A 21,961-nucleotide genomic window follows, 5' to 3' on the forward strand; every position below is an offset into this window, starting at 1 on the left:
GAGGTACATACATGCACCTTAGAATCATCAACCATTTGAGATCACACCAAAAATCCAAACTTACTGCCATTGAGTCGATTCTGACACACAGCAACCCAATCCAAACAAAAAAACGCCCAACTCACTGCCATTAAGTCGATTCTGACTCATATTGACCCTATACAGCAGGATAGAACTGCCCCTGTGAGTTTCTAAGACTGCACCCTTTCCACAGGTACTGGTCTGCAACTGTTCTTCTGGTAGCAGTTATGGCATTCCCCTGTGGGAAAGAAAGTGACACCCCTCTTTCCCAGCAAAATGGAAAGTTGGCCATATGTGTGTAACAGACAGAGAAAAAAAAAAGACCGCCCCTTTTTACAGGAGTAGAAAACCTCATCTTTCTTGTGTGTAGCAGCTTATGGTTTCAAACTTCCGGCCATGCAGTTAGCAGCCTAAGGCACTAACAAAATGGGTATGAGTTGAATGGGAAAGAATGTGCTCTGTAAACTTTCCCCAATTCAAAACTAAACCTTTTTTTTTAAATGCAGTTATTTTTTTCCCTAGCGATAATAAACAAAAATCTTAAAGATAATACTTGAGAAATAACTTCCCAATTTATTCGAACTTTAACTTCGCAATTACAAGACAGGGGTACTTTGCTATTTTTACCCCTCCCTTACATAGTTATAAGATTGTAGCTTCTTGTGACTGACATGTAAGAAATTGTTCACACATTGGGCCTCCACTCATATGCTCCCTCAATACAAGAACACATTGTTCTAATAACCTGGCATACGGTGATGCTCAACTTCCGAAACAATCACTGAAGACAAAATAGGTGCATAAGCAAATGTGAAGACAGCTGATGATGCCAGACTATTAGATGATATAGCATCTAGGTAATAAAGGCTTGGAGTTAAGCAAGTGGCCATCTAGCAGGGAAGCAGCAAAGCCCACAAGGAAGAGGTACACCAACCTGTGTGATCATGAGGTGTCGATGGGATCAGGTGTCAGGCAACAAAGACCCAGAACAAAAAATCATATCAATGTGAATGAGGAGGAGTGCAGAATGGAGACCCAAAGCCCATCTGTAGACAATTGGACACCCCCTCACAGAAGGGTTACAAGGAAGAGATGAGCCAGTTCGGGTGCAGTATAGCTCTGATGCAACTTACAACTTTCCTCTAGTTCTTTAATGCCCTCCTCCTTCCACTATCATGACCCCCAATTCTACCTTACCAATTCAGCATTTACATAGGTACAGATCAGAGTTGGAAACACAAGGAATTCAGGAGAGATAAACCCCTCAGGACCAGTAATGATAGTAGCGATACCAGGAGGGGAAGCGGAAGGTGGGGGCAGAAAGAGGGAACAATGTTCTATATATAACTTCCTTCCAAGGGGACCGATAATAGAAAAGTGGGCGAAGGGAGATAGCGGTCAATATACAACATGAAAAAAATAGTAATTTATAAATTATCCAAGGTTCATGAGGGAGGGAGGGTGGGGAAGGGGAGGAAATGAGCAAATACCAAGGGCTCAAGTAGAAAGAAAATGTTTTGAAAATGATGATGGTAACAAATGTACAGATGTGTTCGACACAATGGATGGATGGATTGTGATAAGAGCTGTGTGAGCGTCCAATAAAATTATTTTAAAAAATAATAATAATTAAAAAAATAAACAATTCGGTTGCCACAATAAACCTACCGATCAAAAAAAAATAAAATAAACAATTCACAAATCCTGTTGTGGTTTTTATTAAAGTTCTGGACAACAGGGCCACAGCCTTAACGACCCTCCAGACTCCTTCCCCATTAGACACAAATACCGGTCCGAGTGGCTACAAAAGGCGGGAAAGTAAAAGCGAAACTGACTTAAATTCTTTTATGACAGGTAAGCTAGTTTCCAACAAACCCAAACGCTCAATCTTGAGGAAAAATAGTCTTGCAATACAATCTTTCATAAAATAAAACAGCAGTGTACCATTCCAAGGAACAAAATATCAGAATTGTCCATAAAGATAGGATCCTATCTATGCACATTGCCGTTGGGTCATTTATTCCACCCTCACCTGAGCTCCTGGACACAGAATGTCCTGCTGTAGGGCCATCACTTTCTTTTTAAAAAATAATTTTATTGGGGGCTCATACAACTCTTATCACAATCTACACATATATCAATTGTATGAAGCACATTTGTACATTCGTTACCCTCAGCAGTCTCAAAACATTTACTCTCCACTTAAGCCCCTGGCATCAGCTCCTCATTTTTCCCCCTCACAAACCCTTGATAATTTATATATTATTATTTTGGCATATCTTACACTGTTCAACATCTCCCTTCATCCATTTTTCTATTGTGCATCTCCCAGGGAGAAGGTTATATGCAGATCCCTGTAATCGGTTCCCTCTTTCTATCCCACCCTCTTTCTACCCTCCTGGTATCGCCAGTCTCACCACTAGTCCTGAAGGGATCATCCATCCTGAATTACCTGTGTTTCCAGTTCCTATCTGTACCAGTGTACATCTTCTGGTCTAGCCAGGTATATAAGGTAGAATTGGGATCATGATAGTATGTATGTGGGGGAGGAAGCATTTAGGAACTAGAGGAAAGTTGTATGTCTCATCATTGTTACACTGTACCCTGACTGGCTCCTCTCCTCCCCACGACCCTTCTGTAAGGGGGTGTCCAATTGCCTACAGATGAGCTTTGGGTCTCCACTCTGCACTCCCCCTTATTCACAATGATATGATTTTTTGTTCTGAAGATGCCTGATACCTGATCCTAGCGACACCTCGTGGTCACACAGGCCTGTGTGCTTCTTCCATGTGGGCTTTATTGCTTCTGAGTTAGATGGCCACTTGTTTACCTTCAAGCCTTTAAGACCCCAGACACTATATCTTTTGCTAGCTAGGCACCATCAACTTTCTTTGCCACATTTGCCTATGCACCCATTTGTCTTCAGCAGTCGTATCGGGGAGGTGAGCACACAATGATATATTTTTTTGTTCTTTGATGCCTGATACCCGATCCCTTCAGTACCTTGTGATCACACAAGCTGGTGTACTTCTTCCATGTGGGTTTTGGTGCTTCTCAGATAGATGGCCTCTTGTTTACTTTCAAGTCTTTAAGAACCTAGATGGTATATCTTTTGATATCCGGGTTCCATCAGCTTTCTTCACCTCATTTGCTTATGCACCTGCTTTGTCTTCAGCGATTGTGTTGGGAAGGTGAGCACCATGGAATGCCAGTTTAATAGAATAATGTATTCTTGCATTGAGGGAGTACTTCAGTGGAGGCCCAATGTCCATCTGCTACCTTAATACTAAACCTTTACATATATGCACATAGATCTATTCCCCATACTCATATATAAATATATTTACATATACACATGCCTTTATTTAGACCTCTATAAATGCCCTTTGTCACCTAACTCTTTCCTCTATTTCTTTTTCCTTTCTTCTTGTCCCATGCTCAGCCTTCATTTGGGTTTCAGTAATTCCTCTCGGTTACATTACCCTTGATCATGCCCTACCAGGCCTCCTACACTATCCTCACCACCGATTTGGATTACTTATTGTTCCTTTGTCCCAGGGTTTGTTAACACAACTTCCTTTTCCCCCCACCTCCCCTTCTACCAGGTTCCCCAGGAACTGTCGGTCCCATCATTTTCTCCTCCAGATTTTTCATCCAGCCTCTTATGTAGACAGACCTGGGGAAATAATGACATGCACAAAAACAAGACAGAGGCCCCCAAACTATCATGATCCGAATTCTACTTTGCAAGTCTGGACAGAGAAGAGGATGTACACTGGTGCAGATGGGAGCTAGAGGCACAGGAAATCCAGGGTGGATGATACCTTCAGGACCAGGGGTGTGAGGGGCGATACTGGGAGGATAGAGGGTGAGTGGGTTGGAAAGAGGGAACCGATTACAAGGATCTACATGTGACTTCCTCCCTGGGGGACGGACAACAGAAAAGGGGGTGAAGGGAGACATTGGACAGGGCAAGATATGACAAAATAATAATTTATAAATTATCAAGGGCTCATGAGGGAGGGGGTAGTGTGGAGGGAGGGGAAAAAAAGAGGACCTGATGCAAAGGGCTTAAGTGGAGAGCAAACGCTTTGAAAATGATGAGGGCAAAGAATGTACAGATGTGCTGTACACAATTGATGTATGTATGGATTGTGATAAGAGTTGTTTGAGTCCCTAATAAAATGTTAACAAAAAAGTTGTATAAGCCCCTAATAAAAAAATAATATATTTTTCAAAAACTTAAAAAAAAGAAGAAAAAAACAAGACAGAGGAAAACGAAGCAACAAAAGAAAAGAAACCAAAACAACAACAACAAAAAGTCAATGACAAAAAATCACTCCACACAACACAATAACTTCAAAAAAGAAAAACTTGTAGTTAGTTCAAAGACTGTTTGTTGGCCTCTAGGAGTGTTTTCTGATGGAGTCTGAGGGGGTGCCAAGCACTGACCCCAGTCCATTTTTGGTATTTCCTGGGGACTTTGATGCTCTGTTCCTCTTGCTGTTCTGTTGCACGTCCTTAGTGTTTTCCCTTGGTGTGATAGCATCAGATCGGGCGCAATTCCCACACTGTGTCTCCAGTGTGTCCCCTGTAGGGCTATAGGTCAGTGAGAGATGTCGTGTCTCATAGTGGGGGCGACCATATGGTCTTCTCAACGGTGACTTTCAAAAGATGAGATGCCCACGCGCCTTGCAGGCAAGGAGCTCTGAGGAAAGTGGTGGGAAATTGGGGACCAGGATAGTGGGGAAGGTTACAGAACGTGGTGAAAGTAATGAATGTTATCAAATCGAATGTTTTTTTATAAAGATTTAATGGCAAATGTTTTGTTGTATTTATTTTTGTCACAATTTTTAAAAAAAAAGGGAAGAGGGGCGGGGTGCTTCACAACAGAACTCTGTCCCTAGATCACTGTCAGGCGTGGCACTGTCCTAGAAATCTCGCCAAGCCATCGGGCCCAGGGTGCTGCTCCTGGGCCCTCAGGAAGAACATGTGTTCCAGCTTCCATTGTCTGCTCTCGCCAAAGCTACACCCTCTCCACTTTTCTGGCTGCCCCCTTCGATCTGACTGATTTGCTCCCCTTGCCTTTGTGAGCACGATTCCTATCAGAATCCCCGGTAAGTAGGAGCTCTGCTCAGCTCTGCCTTCTTCCAATTAGAGGAACAACTTTTCTAGGTTGTCTGCCTCTTGGCTCTCTACTGCCCTCCTCTGGACGTCAGTCGCCAGTGCAAGTCTACCTTGGGACTTCCATATTTTTCTCTCCTGATGCCCATTGAACACATAACTCACTGCCATTGATTCGATGCCAACTCATAGCGACCCTATAGGAGCTATTTGTAAAATTAAAAAAAAATTTTGTATGCACCTTATAGAGAAAATTCAAATCACACAAAGGTGCTTTCGTTTTCTGGAAATTTTTCTGCATATTTCTTCCCTGAAGTTTACCAAGATACCTGAAATATTCACCTTTCTTTTGAATTAAATCTTAAAATTTCATAAGGGGTATATTAATATAGTCTAATTAGGTAACATCCAAACAGTACTGAAATATAGAGAATAAAACTTATAGACTCCCTCTGTCTCTGCCACACTCTCTTTTCAAGTCCCCAACCCAAGCCCACTGCCAGAGTTCATTCAGACTCATATTAACCCTTTGTGGTTTATATTATAGTCTATAGGATTTCTGACACTGTAAATTTTGAGGGGAGCAAGACAGTCTCATCTTTTTCTTCCTGAGCAGGTTTGAACCACCGACCTTGTGGTTAGTATCCAATGCCTAATCCACACCACCACTGGGGCATCTTATTCCCAGGCCTGGTGATGATGATTCAAGTTTCATGAGCCTCTCTTAGATCTCTTCCTACACATCTGTGTACATGTCTACATAAATGAATGCATTCCTGCAAACAAATACCTCTGTAGGTAGTCTTTTGAAAAACTGACACAAAAGGATTGCCTAGTTGATGGGTAACATGTAAGCATCCGCAGAGACAAACATGACGAGCTCCTTAGCCACTCCCATGAAAGCATATGGAACAGAGACCAGTCAGCACTCATCCTTGCTTAGTCAACCTCTCACTACCTCATCTCTTGCCTGCCTTTGACCTCTGGCATTTGCCAGACTCCACCTGTCAGTCCTGACCTCTTCTGACTAGCCCTCAATCATTGCACCATATGATATGGTGAAATAGACTGTAAAGGTCCTTTCGCATTTGAATGAACTTTCAGAAATTTGTTTCCAAATATCTTGCTTACCATTTCATCACCGGTTTCCTGTCAGCTTCCCTTTCATCACAGCCCAGATTTAAAGTGGGTCTTGAAGTGCCTGGGCACTCTCACACAGAACCCGGAGAGGCAGTGGGGAGTAAAATGTCAGGGCTTTCTTTGAGCACTATAAAATTAACTTCCAGGTCTTTGGTTGAGAGCAAGGAGGGTCAGCCCGTGCACACAGCAGCCATGACTTCTGGTTATCTTTGTTCTCTGGGATATGAAACTGAGAGTTGATGTCGAGTTTTGCCCACTGGATTGCAATGAGCAATCATGCCAACCAAACCCAAAAGAATGGTTTTAGTCATCTTAAATGAGTGGGGTTTGCCTTTGGTCCACTGTGGTTGCTAGATTCTGGCTGTCATACAGCCTTGCCTGCGTGCACTTCCGGCCCACATTGACCCTGGCCTGGCCTCTGACTGGTGTTCACCAAAGGAACGAAGTGAAAATCAAGAAGCTGCTGCTTCTCTCTTGGCAGCCTGGAGTCCTCATGTTTTCTGGAGAAACCACCCAGGGAGACCATGTGCAACAGACAGGCTGTCCGACCACGGGGAGCAACAGAGAGGTCCCGCGGCATGAGTGTCCCAGTCAAGCCTACAGCTCGCTTCACCTCCAGCTCCACGAACCCAGCGAAGCAAAGCAGACACTAGCAGAGGAGGGTTGTAGCCACTGAAGTTTGGGTTGGGTTTGTGACCGTGCTAATTACTGAAACTGGAACTGGCACCAGGAAGTGAAGTGCAGGCATAAACTAACCCCCAAATGTGTCCAAAGCTTACATGACCTTGATTATTCTTGTGAACAATTTCATGGACATATATTTTGCATTTGACACAGTTCACGGGGTTAAATATAATAAAACGAGCTGTGCCCGCATCACCATAATCAATTCCAGATTATTTTCTTCGATCTTGGATCCACTGTTATTAGCTCCATGTTTCCGCCCAGGCCATCCCCCCTATGGAGCTATTAATTTAGATTCTGTCTCTCTATATTTACCTAACCTAGATTTCATATAAAGAAAATCATACTAAAAACAATCAAAAACCTTCAGCAATAATACATTAAAACACAGATGAACTTCAATCCAAAAGACAGCAGAAAAAAAATAGAAAAATTAAAAAAAAATCTCAAACCTCCTGCCTTCAAGTCCATTCTGACTCATAGTGACCCTCTAAGACAGGGCAGAGCTGCTCCGGTGGGCCTTTGAGACAAGGAATCTCTACCAGAGTGGAAAGTCTTGTCTCTCGTTCTCAGATCTGCTAGCTGACCTTTTGGTTAAGCAGTCCAACGCAGAACCACTTGCCCCCCAGGAATGACGAAAAGAAATGAAAATTGCAGCTCTATGTTTAAAACTGGAGCCCTGGTGGAGTAGAGTTTACACACTGGGTTTGGGAATCCACATGGTCAACAGATCAAAGGCACCAGCAGCTCCTCGAGAGAAAGACCGGACTGTCTACTACAGTCAACAGTTACCATCTCAGAAATCCACAGGGGGTCGCTATGCCATTGACTCACTGCCATGGCAGTGAGATGTGCTTAAAACCAGCAAAGATCAGGGAGAGCACAAAATGGGAATGCGTTAAAAATTGGTTAAAAGAGAAAACAAAAGATGCTAACATGTCAGCTGTGTCTGCAATAATGCATTTTTCAATGCACCCTGAGGACGAAACTATTTACATGTCTGGTGAATGGTTCAAGGGAATTCAATGGTGACTTCATCCATATGGGGACACGGCAAATGGAGGCTGAAAGGACCGAAAGGGAGCTCTTACTCAAACCCCACCACTGCCGTGGAGTTGATTCAAACTCAGAGCAGCCCTGCAGGGTCTCCAAGACTGTAAATCTTCATGGAAACAGGCAGCCTTGATTTCCTACCCCCACCCCCCAGCCCCAGAGACCCTTGTAGGTTCAAACTGCTGAGCTGGCAGTTAGCAGCCCGACACATAAACCACCAGAGGTCCTTAACTTGTTTTTGGAAACTAGAAAAAGGCAGCTCATGGTATGTCCTGGCAGGAAGTTTGGCAAAACCAGCACCTGTGGTAATAGCGAAAATAGGGCAAAAAATGCCCCTTACTCATCACATTGACCTCAAAGATTTGCAGATAGTGTGTTGAAAGAGCCACTTGGCTTCTTTTCGTACACGGAGAGGTGAATGGTTCCATTTTCAAGCAGAATATAGAGGCAACATTCATCAGCCAGGCCTTGGTGGGCTCAATAAGAACAGTCTTTTGCATATCCTGTATTAGAGCTTAGGTTCTGAGCAATCCATGGTGACAGATAAAGCCCCAAATCCACTTGCAGAGTCACCACATAGATTGAGCCTCCATTGAATTCCTGCTGATCATTAACCAAGGATGCAGGTAGCCTGGCCTTCAGACAGAGGGCATTGGAAAGTCGATTCACTCCACCCCTCTCCAGCCAGCCCCAGACAGGGGCAGTCTCTTAGGGGCTTGCCTGGCCATGTCTCCATGGACAGCACCATACTGGGGACAATACACGGGGTCACACAGTCATGAGTTATGCTCTATGTGCCTCGCCCTGGCTGCCTTGGTCGGAAAGCCGTGGACCAATGTTGTAAGCCTTTTTATCTGACCATGTGTGTGCCCCCCAATCATGGTCCTGTCCCCGCTTCTGTAGTCCCACCTGTACATGTGATGTATTGATCTGCCCTGATCAAGAATTGGTGCCAGTTCCTTGTTCCATGTCTTATTTAACTAGCTTCCTGACTGTGAATCTTCAGATGCCACTTTGACCTAGTGTTGATGGTCTCCCTCATTCCGATGATGGGTCAGGGGCTGTGCCCCTTTTATGACCTACTAAGTGGTCTCCTTAAATGATAGTTCAGATTGGAATCTCCTTGGTACGCTAAAATACTCCCTGGATTATAGGTTGAACTGTGCCCCACCCCCCCCAAAAAGATATACCGTATATATTCATGTATAAACCGAGTTCTTCAGCATACTTTTAATGCAGTTTTTGTGGTAAAATTAGGTGCCTTGGCTGATATTCGGGTCGGCTTATACTAGAGTATATACGGTATGTTATAATGCCAATCCCTATCCCTGTGGCTTCAAGCCTGTTTGGGAATAATTTCCTTTGTTATGATGCTGAGGCCCCACCAAAGTAGGGTGTGCCTATGTACCTGCAGGAAGCACGGTACTAAATAAGGCCCACTGCCGGCCCTTAGCTTGGGGGCAGACAGCCTCAAGTCAAATTCCTGTTGGCTTGCTGACTGTGTCCATTTGGGAAGGTCGCTCAAGCATTTGGGGGTCTCAATTTGTTAATCTGTAAAAAGGTACCTATTTTCTTCCAGTCTTGCTATGATGAAAAAATAACTATGAACATCTCTGTTCTCTTACAGTTAGCGTAACAAACGTGCCTTTTTATTAGGTAATCAGCAATCAGCCACATGAGGCTGCAAGATTCATCAACCTCCTCTGTGAACCACAGTGCCCATCTGCAAAACTGGTGGCTACCCACTGTCCATCCATACAGAGAAGTCACCACGCACTTGCTTTACTGACACCAGCGGTGCTTCCTTCACAATCTTTGACTTGTCTCTTGGGATTTGGGGGCCTAATCCAAGCCCAGCTCCAAGCCATCACTCTCGTCTGTTCATACAACCTAGTCTCACCCATCTTTCAGTGAGATCTTTTTCCGGATCTTGGCTAATTCTCAAAGAAGAACTCCTCCATTGCAACCTTGTCTGAGATTAGGCAGGCTTCCAACAAGACTCCAGAAGCCACCGCGAGACTTTAGCTTCCAGCCATGATAGAGTGCTAACCATCAATGAGGACTGCATTTACTCTCCCACGTAAGCCAATCCACAACAGTTCTATGACAACAAAAAAGAACAACCAGTTGAAGCAAATTGGTCTCAAAATGCAAGACATCAGGTGACAAAGGGTAATGATTCTGAGAGATGAGAAGTCAAGCGAGGGCTACAATTCCCCGAACTTACTGCTTCCTGAGTTCTCAGGCCATGGGAGAACCCAGGTGAGGCAAACAAACTCCGATGACACTTTTACGCAGAAGTGAAATGTATGATGGTAAAATAGCAATTGATGGCAGATGGTGGTCAGCTAAAGATGGATGCAATAAGCCAGAAAATCAAACTCTGAATCCAGCTCACTGCCACCGAATCCATTGAAGAGTGGAAACTCATAGCAACCCTATCCAAGGCTTTGTAAATCCTCACAGGGACAGACAGCCTCATGTTTCTCCAGCAAGGTTGGGGGTTCAAACCCACCAGCTGCTCCTAGGAGAAAGGTGGGGCAGGCTGCTTCTGTAAAGATTGACAGCCATGGAAACCCTATGGGAGCATATCTATTCTGTTCTGTGAATCAACTCCATGGCAATGAGTTTAGTTTGAATTATATCTGTAATAACATTGCATGTATTCAATATGTTCAATGTTAATGGTCTGAATACTTCAATGAAAAGATTGACAAAGCAATCAAAGCAAGACATGAAAGAATAAGAATTTAAAAATTATCAAGGGTTCATGAGTGAGGGGGGAGTGGGGAAGGAGGGGAAAAATGAGGACCTGATGCCAGGGGCTTGGGTAGAGAGCAAATGTTTTGAGAATGATGAGGGCAACGAATGTACAAATGTGCTTTACACAATTGATATATGTATGGATTGTGACAGGAGTTGTATGAGCCCCTAATAAAGTGATTCAAAAAAAAAGAATATGAAAGTCGGAAAAGAAGATATACTAAGTAAAAGAATTCATCAAATGCCTATTGGTCATTAATTTGAATGTGGGATACTTAAAATATGCTTTAAAATCTATTCTAAATGTTCAAATAATATCCTATAACATAATTACAAGTTAGTATGTTTGTGTATATATGATCTATGCACATATATATATGTACTTATACATTATATATGGGATCTTCAAAAGTTCGTGAAAAAAATGAAACCCCTCATTTTGCCATTAAACTCATTGACATAAAATTCAAGGAAAAAAAAGAAAAGATAAATATCAGATTGTATTTTTTTTAAGCATAGCACAGCTATAGACTGCCTACAGGAAACCTACTTTATTCACTTACTTATAATTTTTACAAAATGACAAGGTGTGAGATTTTAACCTAACTGCATCTGCAATAATCCACCCGCCAATGCATTTTGCATGATAGCAAGGGTAGAATAGCTATTCCTTTCAAGAACTCAAAGAGCGTTTGCCAGCATAGAACATATTCTGCATTAATAAATTTAAAACTATTCGAGTCGTAGAAAATGCCCTTCGGAAATAATGAAGTTAAATTAGAAATTAGTAACAAAAAGATCAGTGAAAACCCTGTGTATATTTGGAAAAAAAGATAATAAACTTCAAAGTAACTTGCAGGTCAAATACGACATCAATAGAGAAACCAGAAAGTATTTTGAAATGAATGAAAGGGAAAGCATAGAATATTAAAATGTGTGAGATGCCACTTGAAGCAATGCTTAGGGCAAATATAGAACAGTAAAGGATTATATTTGAAAAGGAGAAGGCACTCCAGTCAGCAATGTCAGCTTCCGCCTTTAGAAACTAGGCGAAGAAGAGCAAATACAATGCAAATAAGCAGACAGTAGGAAGTAAAAAATGACCCGAGCAGAAATAAATGAAATACAAAACAACAGCATCCATACAGGAAAACACCAGGCAACCAAATGCTGGTTCTTTGAAAAGATCAATAACATTAATAAACCTCTAGCCAGAATGATCAGGGGAGAAAAAAAAAGGAGGAAGTCACAAATTACTAATAAGAAGATCATATTAGCAAAAATTGTACAGATATTAAAAGCATGAAGAAAAGTATTACAAACAACTTTATGCCCAGAGGCAGATTACCCAATATGCAAAGTAAGCCTGGGTTTACTCACTAAGGCATAGTGAACAATTCATAACAATTCATAACAACCGATTGGTAAGTAAACACAACTCAGTCCATGCTTACCTTGCTTACTGAGTAATCTGACACTGTTGATGCCCATAAAGTTGACCACTCACACACAAATTACCACAGCTCTACCAACTATCAGAGTGGAAACATCCAGGAAGATAATTAAGCCTCAGGTTCTTTGTCTGTAAAATGGGGCCGTTAGAGGTTCTGAGTGTCAAGACTACTACTGTTGTTGTGTGTTATTTAGTTGATTCCAACTCAAAGTTTCCTTATCAGACAGAGTCGAAGTGCCCTACAGGGTTTCCCTAAACCGATGGTTCTCAACGTTTCTCATGCCATGACCCTTTCATACAATTCCTCATGTTTTGGTGGCCCCCAACCATAAAACTATTTTTGCTGCTACTTCATCACTGTCATTTTGCTACTGTTATGAATTGGGCGACCCTGTGAAAGGGTCATTCGACCCCTAAAGTGGTCGTGACCCACTAAATGGTAATCTTTTAGGATTGCTGAGGGCCTGCTCTTTTCTTCTATGGAGGCACTGGTGAGTTCGAACCCCAATCTTTCAGTTAGCTGCTGGGAGCTTAACCATTGTGCCAACAAGGCTACTGCTATTACTATTATGTGGGATCCAGACTTGCAGAGCAAATGAGGACATCTGCGAGACTGGGGGGAAGCCAGGTGGCCAGTAATCAGCTTCTTTACAGGCCAGTTGAATTGGTAAATCTCTCTGGATTGGACTTTAAATCTTGCCTAATCCTAAAAAATAAATAAAGTGATTCTGTTTACTAGAGAGGACTTACTGGACCTGGGTGCATAAAAAGCCTGACTACTCATTACCAATAATTTATGCTGATCCAAAGGGTTTCTCACTTGAATAACTAGACATTTCAATACAACAGAGTACTTAAGGGGAATATCCACAACTTACCTTTGTGTGTTGCTGTCAAGCTGAAAGCAATGTCACCAGTATTTCAGATGCCAGCAGGGTCCCCCAAAGTGAACAGGTTTCAGTGGAGCTTCCAGACGAAGTGAAGAATGCGAAGAAAAAGTAAGCTGTGCACTTGAGAGAGATTCTCAAAAAAAGCAAACCAAATCCCCATCCCCCACTGTCATCGAGTTAATTCTGATTCTTAGTGACCCTGTAGGACAGAGTAGAACTGCCCTTATGGGTTTCTGGGACTGTTATTCTTTTTTGTAAAAAAATTTTTATTAATTATTTTATTGGGGGCTCTTACAACAATCCTTGCATCCATTGTGTCAAGCACATTTGTACATATGCTGCCATCATCCCTTTCAAAATATTTTCTTTCTACTTGAGCTCTTGGTATCAGCTCCTCATTCCCCCGCCCCCACCTCATGAACCCTTGGCAAATGATAAATTATAATTATTTTCATATCTTACACCATCTGCTCTCTCTATTCACCCATGTTTCTGTTGTTCGTCCCTGTGTGTGAGGGTGGGGTGGGTGAGTGGGGTGGTTATACTTCACATTGATCACTGTGATTGATTCTCCCTTTTTCCTCCACCTCCCCCCTACCCTCATGATATTGCTACTCCCATTATTGTTCCTGGGGGCTTTATCTCTCCTGTATTCCATGTGTTGACAGCTCCTATCTGTACCAGTGTACATGCTCTGGTTTAGCAGGATTGGTAAGATAGAACTGGGGTCATGATAGTGGGGAGGAGGAAGCATGAAAGAACTAGAGGAATGTTTTATATTTCGTTGGTGCTATACTGCATCCTTACTGGCTCATCTCTTCCTGTGACCCTTCTGTGAGGGGATGTCCAATTTTCTATAGATGGGCTTTGGGTTCTCCTCTCTTTCACATTGGTATGATTGTTTTGGGTCTTCTGATGCCTGATGCCAGTTCTTGTCAACAACTCGTGATCACACAGGCTTGTGTGCTTCTTCCATGTGCACTTTATTGCTTCTCAGCCAGATGACTGCTTGTTTATCCTCAAGCATTTAAGAACCCAGATGCTATGTTTTCTAATAGCCAGGCACCATCAGCTGTCTTCACATTTGTTTATTATGCACCCATTTTGTCTTCGGCGATCATGTCAGGAAGGTGAGCAACACAGGATGTGGGGTTATTAGAACAAAGTGTTCTTGCATTGAGGGAGTACTTGAGTAGAAGTTTAATGTCTGTCTGCTACCTTTATACTGAAAATATAAATATATATAGCTAGATCTATGCCCCTATTGTTATATTTTTACACATGTACATGACTATATTTAGACTTCTATAAATGTCCTTTGCCTCCTAGTTCTTTCTTTTATTTCCTTTTACTTTCCTCTTGTCCCGCCATCATGTTTAACCTTCAATCTGCTTTCAGTAATTACTCTTGGCTACATTGCACTTGATCAAACCCCACCAGGCAATCTACACCCTCCTTGCCATTGATTTTTAGATCACTTGTTGTTCCTTTGTCCCTGGGTTTGTTGGTTCTTCCCTTCCTTTTCCCTACCTCCCCCTCTCCCATGTTCCCTTGAAACTGTCAGTCCCATTGTTTTCTCCTTGGGATTGTTTTTCCTATCTTATATAGACATGTGAAAAAGGCCTATAAATACTTTCAGGCCTGTGTGTTGACATTCATGAATGTTTTCCAGTCGAGCCTGATGAATTCCAAGCCCTGCCCCAAAGTCTATTTTTGGAATTCCTTGGGGACTCCCTTGCTTTGCTCCCCTTGCTGCTCTGTTGCACTCCCTTCATGTTTTGCCCTAGTGGTGTGTGTGTGTGTGTGTGTGTGCGCGTGCCAGACCTGACATAGTTCTCACACTGTGTCTCCAGTGTTGTCCCCCATAGTACTATGGGTCATAAGGGGCTGCCACGAGTCTGTTATTCTTTATGGGAGTAGAAAGCCTTGTCCTTCCCCCGTGGAGCAGGGCTGGTGGCTTTTACTGCTGACCTTGTGGTTAGCAGCCCAACACATAAACCCGCACACCGCCAAGGCTCTTCTGAGAGACTGATCACTGAAAACCATATCTTGTGAATAGCAATGAAACATTATCAGCTACTGAGAACCTCATGAGTAGTAGCAGAACATTGTCAGGTACAGTGCTGGAAGATGGAATCTCATCTCTGGAGAAGTTCACCTAAAAAAGTAAGCCCCTCAATGAGATGGACTGACGCAGGGGCTGCAACAGGGGTAACTCTGCTAGGGCATTGCAAAGCACAGTGGTTACTTTGAGGAGGAAGGTTCCACTGGCCCAACGCCTGGTATTTTCCATGGCCTCATATGCATGTGAAAGTTAGACACTGAATAAGGAAGCCTATAATAGAACTGATGCATTTCCACTATGATGCTGGTAAAGAAGATTGAAAGTACCACGGACTGCCAAAAGACCGAAGAAATCTGCCTTAGAAGTACCGCCAGAATTCCCACCTCAAAGATGGTGAGACTTCATCTCATGTACTTTAGACATGTTGTCGGGAGAGATCAGTCCCTATCAAAGGACATCACTCTGGGTAGAGGGCAGCGAAAAAGAGGAAGACTCGACAAGATAGATTAGCACAGTGGCTGCGACAATGGGCTTAAACATAAGAACAAGTGTGGGGATGGTGCAGGACCGGTCACCTTATAACAACAAAAGAGATTATAGTGAGAAGAGTGGCATTGGCTCCGTATCAAGCCTTTAAACGCTAAACAAATTGTAAGGCATCTACTGAGGTTAGATCTGGGACGGATATTAATGGAAAGTCCGGATGGTTTCACACTCTTCTGTAAAACATGAAAAATGTTCTTAGCATTCTGTGTAAGACTGCATTGTTAAATACATGTAAGCAGTCAAAACAAACATGTGTAAACCAGAAAAAAAAAGATTTTAAATGTCTATTTCCTCCATTTATCCCAAGGAGCAATGACTAGAAGCAGTAAATATACACAAAAGAAGGGCACTCATTACATAAGGTACTAGGGCTCAATTTCCTTGCAGAACTCTAGGTGAACAGGGCTAGTCTGTGGAAAGCAGAAGGAGTCCTGGCTGCATGGTGGTTAGGCACTTGATTGTTCAAGGTTGGTAGTTTGGTCCTGCCAGCTGTTCTGCAGAAGAAAGATGAAGCGACCTGCTTCTGTAAAGGTTGATAACCTTGGAAAACTCTTGGTGCACTTCCACTGTGTTGCAGGCTTGCTAAGAGTTAGAATCAACTTAACGGCAGTGAGTTTTCTTTGTTGATGGAAGCCAAGAATACAAGCCACTCCCCCTAGCAGGCATGCTCCAGGAAGTATCAACATAAAGCCGACAGAACTCTCATGAGGAGCAAACAATTCTGTACTTTAATTACCTATTTCTAATTATGATTAGGCTATACCTTTTAAAAATGTATTGATTTTAGGAAAGGCATGCTATTGACTATAATAAAAAGTAGGGAGCCAAACAAATGAATCACCCAGAGATAAGACCTAGAGACAAAGGAACATCTTAGATTCATGTCTATCCTGGGCTTGTAAAGGTCTGTCACACATAATTTCAAAAAAAAAAGTGATGTTTGAGAAGTACAACACTTAAACAAGTGCTTTATGTAACAGGTCAGATTGTGCATACACCTGGCTGGGATGGGATTCTCCGTGGTTTGGCAGTGAAGATGTAGTGAGTGATCTCTTGTAATGAGATCTCCTTACAGGTGTGGCCTGCTTCCAGCATCAGTAGAAAGATCAGCTTGCTTTTGTTGGGTTTGAACTGTATTTCAGGCTCATTCTCTGATTTACGGGTTCCCTGGAGTGAACCAGTGGCCTGCTTTATTGCCTGCAGCTACCAGGACAAAACTCCATCCTGATCTGACCTACAGAATTGGAATCTGCATGCTTGCATGCACTAACAATGTATGAGCCATTTCCTTGAGATAAACCTCTTAGTACAGGTACATACATAAGCTTCATGGGATTTGCTTTTCTAGAGCATCCAGCCTACGACACTTTTCCTTGAACAGCAGGCAAGAGATAGACCTTGGAATTGTAAGGGATTGGGAAGAGACTATACGGCAACCCAGAATTTGACAATGCTCTGATGAAGGCCAGGCAGAACCAGGATTAGGACTGCAGGCTTGACTGCTAAGCCTAGGGTCTGTGCACTCCACTTTACGGCCCAATGGAGTCCTGGTGGTGCAATGGCTAAGCACTCAGCTGAAAGGTAAGTGGTTCAAGGCCACACAATTGCTCTGGGGGAGAAGGCGGTGGCAGTCCTACTCTGTCCTGTTAGGTTGCTATGCATTTGAATTGACTCGAGGGCAATGGGTTTGTTTGTAAAGCATGTAACGAAGTCTAATGGCAAATTGGTTAAACTGCTAACTGAAGGGCCAATGGTACAAATCTACCCAGAGGCTTCATGGGAGAAAAATGAGCCTCTCTATTCATTTTACAAGATTACAGCCATTGACACTCTATAGGTGCAGTTCTAGTCTGACCAATAGGATCATTGTTATTTGGAATCTAATTAAAGGCAGTGGGTGGGTGCTGTCCACCATGGTGTTAGGTTTCTGGATTGGGGTGCCTCAGTTCTTGCTCCCAGTGACTTTTATGAGGGAAGGGAAAGTTTCAACTATTACAGCCTCCACAAGGTACACGCTATTTCTGGAAAGTGTGCAAGGCTGCGCAGAAACCAGGCAGGAGGAGTTCATAACAATGTGAAAAACCACATGGAAAGAACACATGTGTGCAAAGCCAGGAAATCCCCAGAGGCCAAGAGAGAGAGGCCTGAGTGGGAGCTTGGGTCCCAGGGCCCAGGCTGTACATCTGCGTCCCCACCCTCCAACCTGCAAGAGCTCACTGAACAAGAGAAGGGAAGGAAAAGGGGGCAGTGGCCTGCCCGGGGGTCACCTTTTATCCCCACTGACTTGGGAGGCATGGTTGAGGGTATTGGCTGATTTTATTGGCTGAGTTTAATCACACCTGGTTGATGTCATGTTGCTGGTGCCTAGTCTGTGCACCCAGGTGGGCCTTCCACCTGGGCCTAGGGGACTTGGTTCTGAGAATGTTGTGTTTTGGATTTGCTCATAGGTGTCAAATGGGTGCCCGATTTCCCTGTGTAGCCCTTTATTATGGTCCGAGGCAGGCATCTGGGAGACAACCATCCCTGAGTCCCAAGCCTGGCTACCTAGCATTCCCTACAGAAGGAGAATGGACCCAAATCTTTGGGGGTACTGGGCAACGACACTCTCTGGCCACTTCTTGTTAATGAATGTGAAGTGGGGTTTTGGGTTCACACCCTGCCTGCACTATTGGAGCTGTCATCCACTTAGGGTCCCATGGTGGATGGAGTTGAGGTGGTCCAGGTATTGGGATCCCGAGGATGGCACACTTGGCTCAGTGTCATTCGTAATCTGATGGCTTCTGATAGAGACAAAACAGGTGAACAGTTTCGCTAAGGCTAGGGCAAGAGCAATGGGATAGTAATGCCCATGGAAGTGTGAGCTATTTTCACACTGGGAGGTCCCAAAGGAAATTGCAGGAGATATTAACACTGAGTTGACAGGCACAGCCTGCAAGCTTACTTTAAACACAGGAATTGTGTTAGAGCATATACTAGCTTAAAGACTGTTGTGGGTTTCAGGTAAGGTTTGCTGCAGAGCACGCATCTGTCTCAGGGTGCTGATGAAACACCATCTTAAGGCCATCTAACGGTTCACATGTGTACGGACCCTGCTCCCTTTGATCTGACGTAAGGAAGTTTGTTCCAGTGGTGTCCACAGCTTTACACATGAGTGGTGGATTCATGCATTTTGTCCTGGAACTTTAATGGCAGTGGGAGTAGAACGAATTACTGGGAAGGGACCTTTCTAGACTGGCTGGAGCTGGGAATTGGGGGACCCATCCTGCCAGGTTTTTATAAGAACGAGGTCTCTAGGTAGGCAAAGGGGTGTGTGTGTGTAATTTTTCCTCTTCTTGGCCTGAATAAGCTCATATTAATGGAAAGCAACTACCCTTATGGCATATTGCTGTATTAGGGACACTTCAGGATCCAGAGCTGGCCTGTTACAAGAAAAGGCCACCCATATAAAATGTCGCAGGGGTGCCATGGGCAATTCTGAGACATAACAACGGAGCTGCTGGCAGTGCATCATTTCCGTTCAGCTGAGTCTTGTGTAAGTTTCCTGAGAGCTAGTTATAAGTGTTGGTTAATTCACTCTACTTGCCCCGAGGATTGTGATCTCCAGGCTCAGTGGGCACAATAAGTTATACATAAGTGTCAAGTTACTGCTTGGAGTCTGCGGAAGGGGGTTAGAAGAGAGCAGTCAGCCCCAGCTAGGAAAAAATGTCCTGGCCTACCTGCCACATCCATCCACTAGACCTGGAGCAGCAACTCTTTGCTGCTGGGCCATCCAGCTGGGCTGCTTCAGTCCAGTTGGCACAGTGGCTCTCCACCATCCTCACGCCGCGACCCTTTCATACAGTTCCTCATGTGGTGGTGACCCCCAACCATACAACTATTTTCGTTGCTACTTCATCACTGTCATTTTGCTACTGTTATGAATTGGGCAACCCCTGTGAAAGGGTCGTTCGACTCCCAAAGGGACTTCTGCCCACTGTCACATCCTTCACATATGTGAGATTCTGGCTGTATTAGAGTAGGGAGGGAAAGTGTGCTATGCTTTGGTCAGGATTCCCATATCACCTGGAATGCACTGGGGCCAGATGGAGTTGCTGGTGGACAGTAGTTTCCACTTCTTTAGTGTCTGTGGGTCAAATCTGGACCAATAGACAGGATGCCGTACAGAGGCGTTGTTTGAGGGATGGATTCCTAGTTGCCCATCTAGAAAACAAACCGCAAATGGTTAGCGTGCCTGACATCACGGGATCCAGAACCAGAGAGGCCTGAGTGAGAGCTTGGGCCCCAGGGCCCAGGCTGCACATCTGCGCCCTCACCCTCCAACCTGCAAGAGCTCACTGAACAAGAGAAGGGAGGCAAAAAGGGGCAGTGGCCTGCCCGAGGTCACCTTTTATCCCCACTGGCTGGGGAGGCATGGTTGAAAGTATTGGTTGATCTTATTGGCTGAGTTTAAGCACACCTGGGTGCTGTCATGTGCCCAAGTGGACCTTCCACCTGGGCCTAGGGGACTTGAATCTGAGCATACTGTGTTCTGGATTTGCCTATAGGTGTCTCACGGGTGCCTAATTTCCCTGTAGCCCCTTTATTGTGGCCCGTGACAGGCATTTGGGGAGACAACCTCCCCCGCCCTAGTTTTTATTCTGGCTACCAAGCAATGGGAGGTCTGTTAACTTGGGGCTTAAACCAAGTATCTTTTCCCTTAGAATCACTCCCTTTGCCTGCTCAGCATGCTGAAGATAACCAAAGAACAAGCCAAAATCACTGCTCTCAGGTCAAGGCTAACTCACAGCCACCCTATACTTAGTGCAGTGTCAAACTGCCTCTGTGAGTTTCCCAGATTGTAATTCTTTATGGGAGTAGAAAGGACTGCTAACCTTGCACTCTGCTGCCGAGTGTGTAACCATTACGCCAGCAGGGCCACTGCTGGAGCTAAAGCTGCTAGAACATAGAAGGAGAGGGAAATTGGTTCACACAGATTTTCAGTTAAGCCCTAATGGTGCCTGTTCATTGAAGAAACACTTTTGATTACCTGATTAGGGCTGGCTTCAGCTGTCTTTGCTAGAAAATTAGATTGGCAGGTGAAAATATAGTCCTAGTGAGTGGAAGAGTCCTAATTGCTCCGTAACATGTTTTTAATGGAAAGGTCAACAAAGGCCAGTTACCCAGCATGCAAATCAATAAGCAGCCAGCGCGGACTGTCAGGCTTCGGAAAACACGAGAAGCTGCCGGCACCCGCCTGGGTTCCCAAGCTCGACCGAATGCAACCGGAGAGAACCTGGTAGCTGTACACACGCCATATTGAAATTGCTGTTATGAAAGCATTTTCCAGTGGACTGTCAGTGATTTCAGCAAGTCGGTAACTTAGGACAAAGCTCTCAAAGCACCTTCCCAAATTCTCACCAGGTTTAGCAGGTGTGGAAGGCCAGGCTCAGACGTCATAAGTAGCCCCAAAGTGGTGAGGCCGGAAACAGTGTGGCCAAGAGGCTCCTGGGAGGCCTGTTCTGCCCCAAAACTTTTGTCCCTCCCCTTCAAGTGCCTGAAATTCTTTCCTGCTGGAGTGGAGTCAGGCAGTTCAGCAACCATTTTACTGGGGAGCCCAGGTGAGGCGACCTGAAAGGGAGCTATTGCATGGAAGGGCAGGTAGCTTCCCCGGGCGGTGTCCCCACCTTCTTTTCGGCTTGGGGGAGACCAAGGTTCCGAAGCGGAGGTCTGCGGGGGGACATTCTCCTTCGCCCGTAGGGCGCTTCAGAAACACAAGCACTGCCTCCCATCTTTGTCCAAGAGAGGTTCACTTCCTTTAACCCCACCTTCTCTACAGTGTGTATGGAAAAGAAACCTTTTTTTCCAGAGGACGGGCACCCAGCAACCATGTCCCAGAGAAGCCGAAGCGGGGAGACTCCTCCAAGGAGGAACCAGGCAGTCGTGGACCTGCGCAGGGGGCAACCAGCAAAAGAAGGAAGCGAAAGGCGCATAGCACCCCCACCCAGCACCCAGAAAAGGAAAAAAACAATCAACGCCAGCCCAGCAAGATTAGGATGCACAGTCCCGGGAGGAAGGGTGTTGCTTGTGTGCATGCGCTCCCCAACCCATCACAATAAACACAAAACCCCATGCATGCACACACCCTGTTGTTGTAACTCAAATATTTCAAATAAACTGTTCTCTAAGTTCAGCTTCGAATTTCTTGTATTTAAATAAGAGCCATCTTTCCCCACCCCCACCCCG

At 44.3% G+C, this 21,961-nt stretch overlaps 1 pseudogene; it reads left to right on the plus strand.

Annotated features, from left to right (window-relative positions):
* The first annotated feature begins 206 nt into the window (after positions 1 to 206).
* LOC142435382 (small nucleolar RNA SNORA41) lies at positions 207 to 332 on the plus strand (annotated as a pseudogene).
* The last annotated feature ends 21,629 nt before the right edge of the window (positions 333 to 21,961 follow it).

This window comes from Tenrec ecaudatus, chromosome X (genome assembly GCF_050624435.1).
Source record: "Tenrec ecaudatus isolate mTenEca1 chromosome X, mTenEca1.hap1, whole genome shotgun sequence".
NCBI classification, from domain to species: Eukaryota; Metazoa; Chordata; class Mammalia; order Afrosoricida; family Tenrecidae; genus Tenrec; species Tenrec ecaudatus.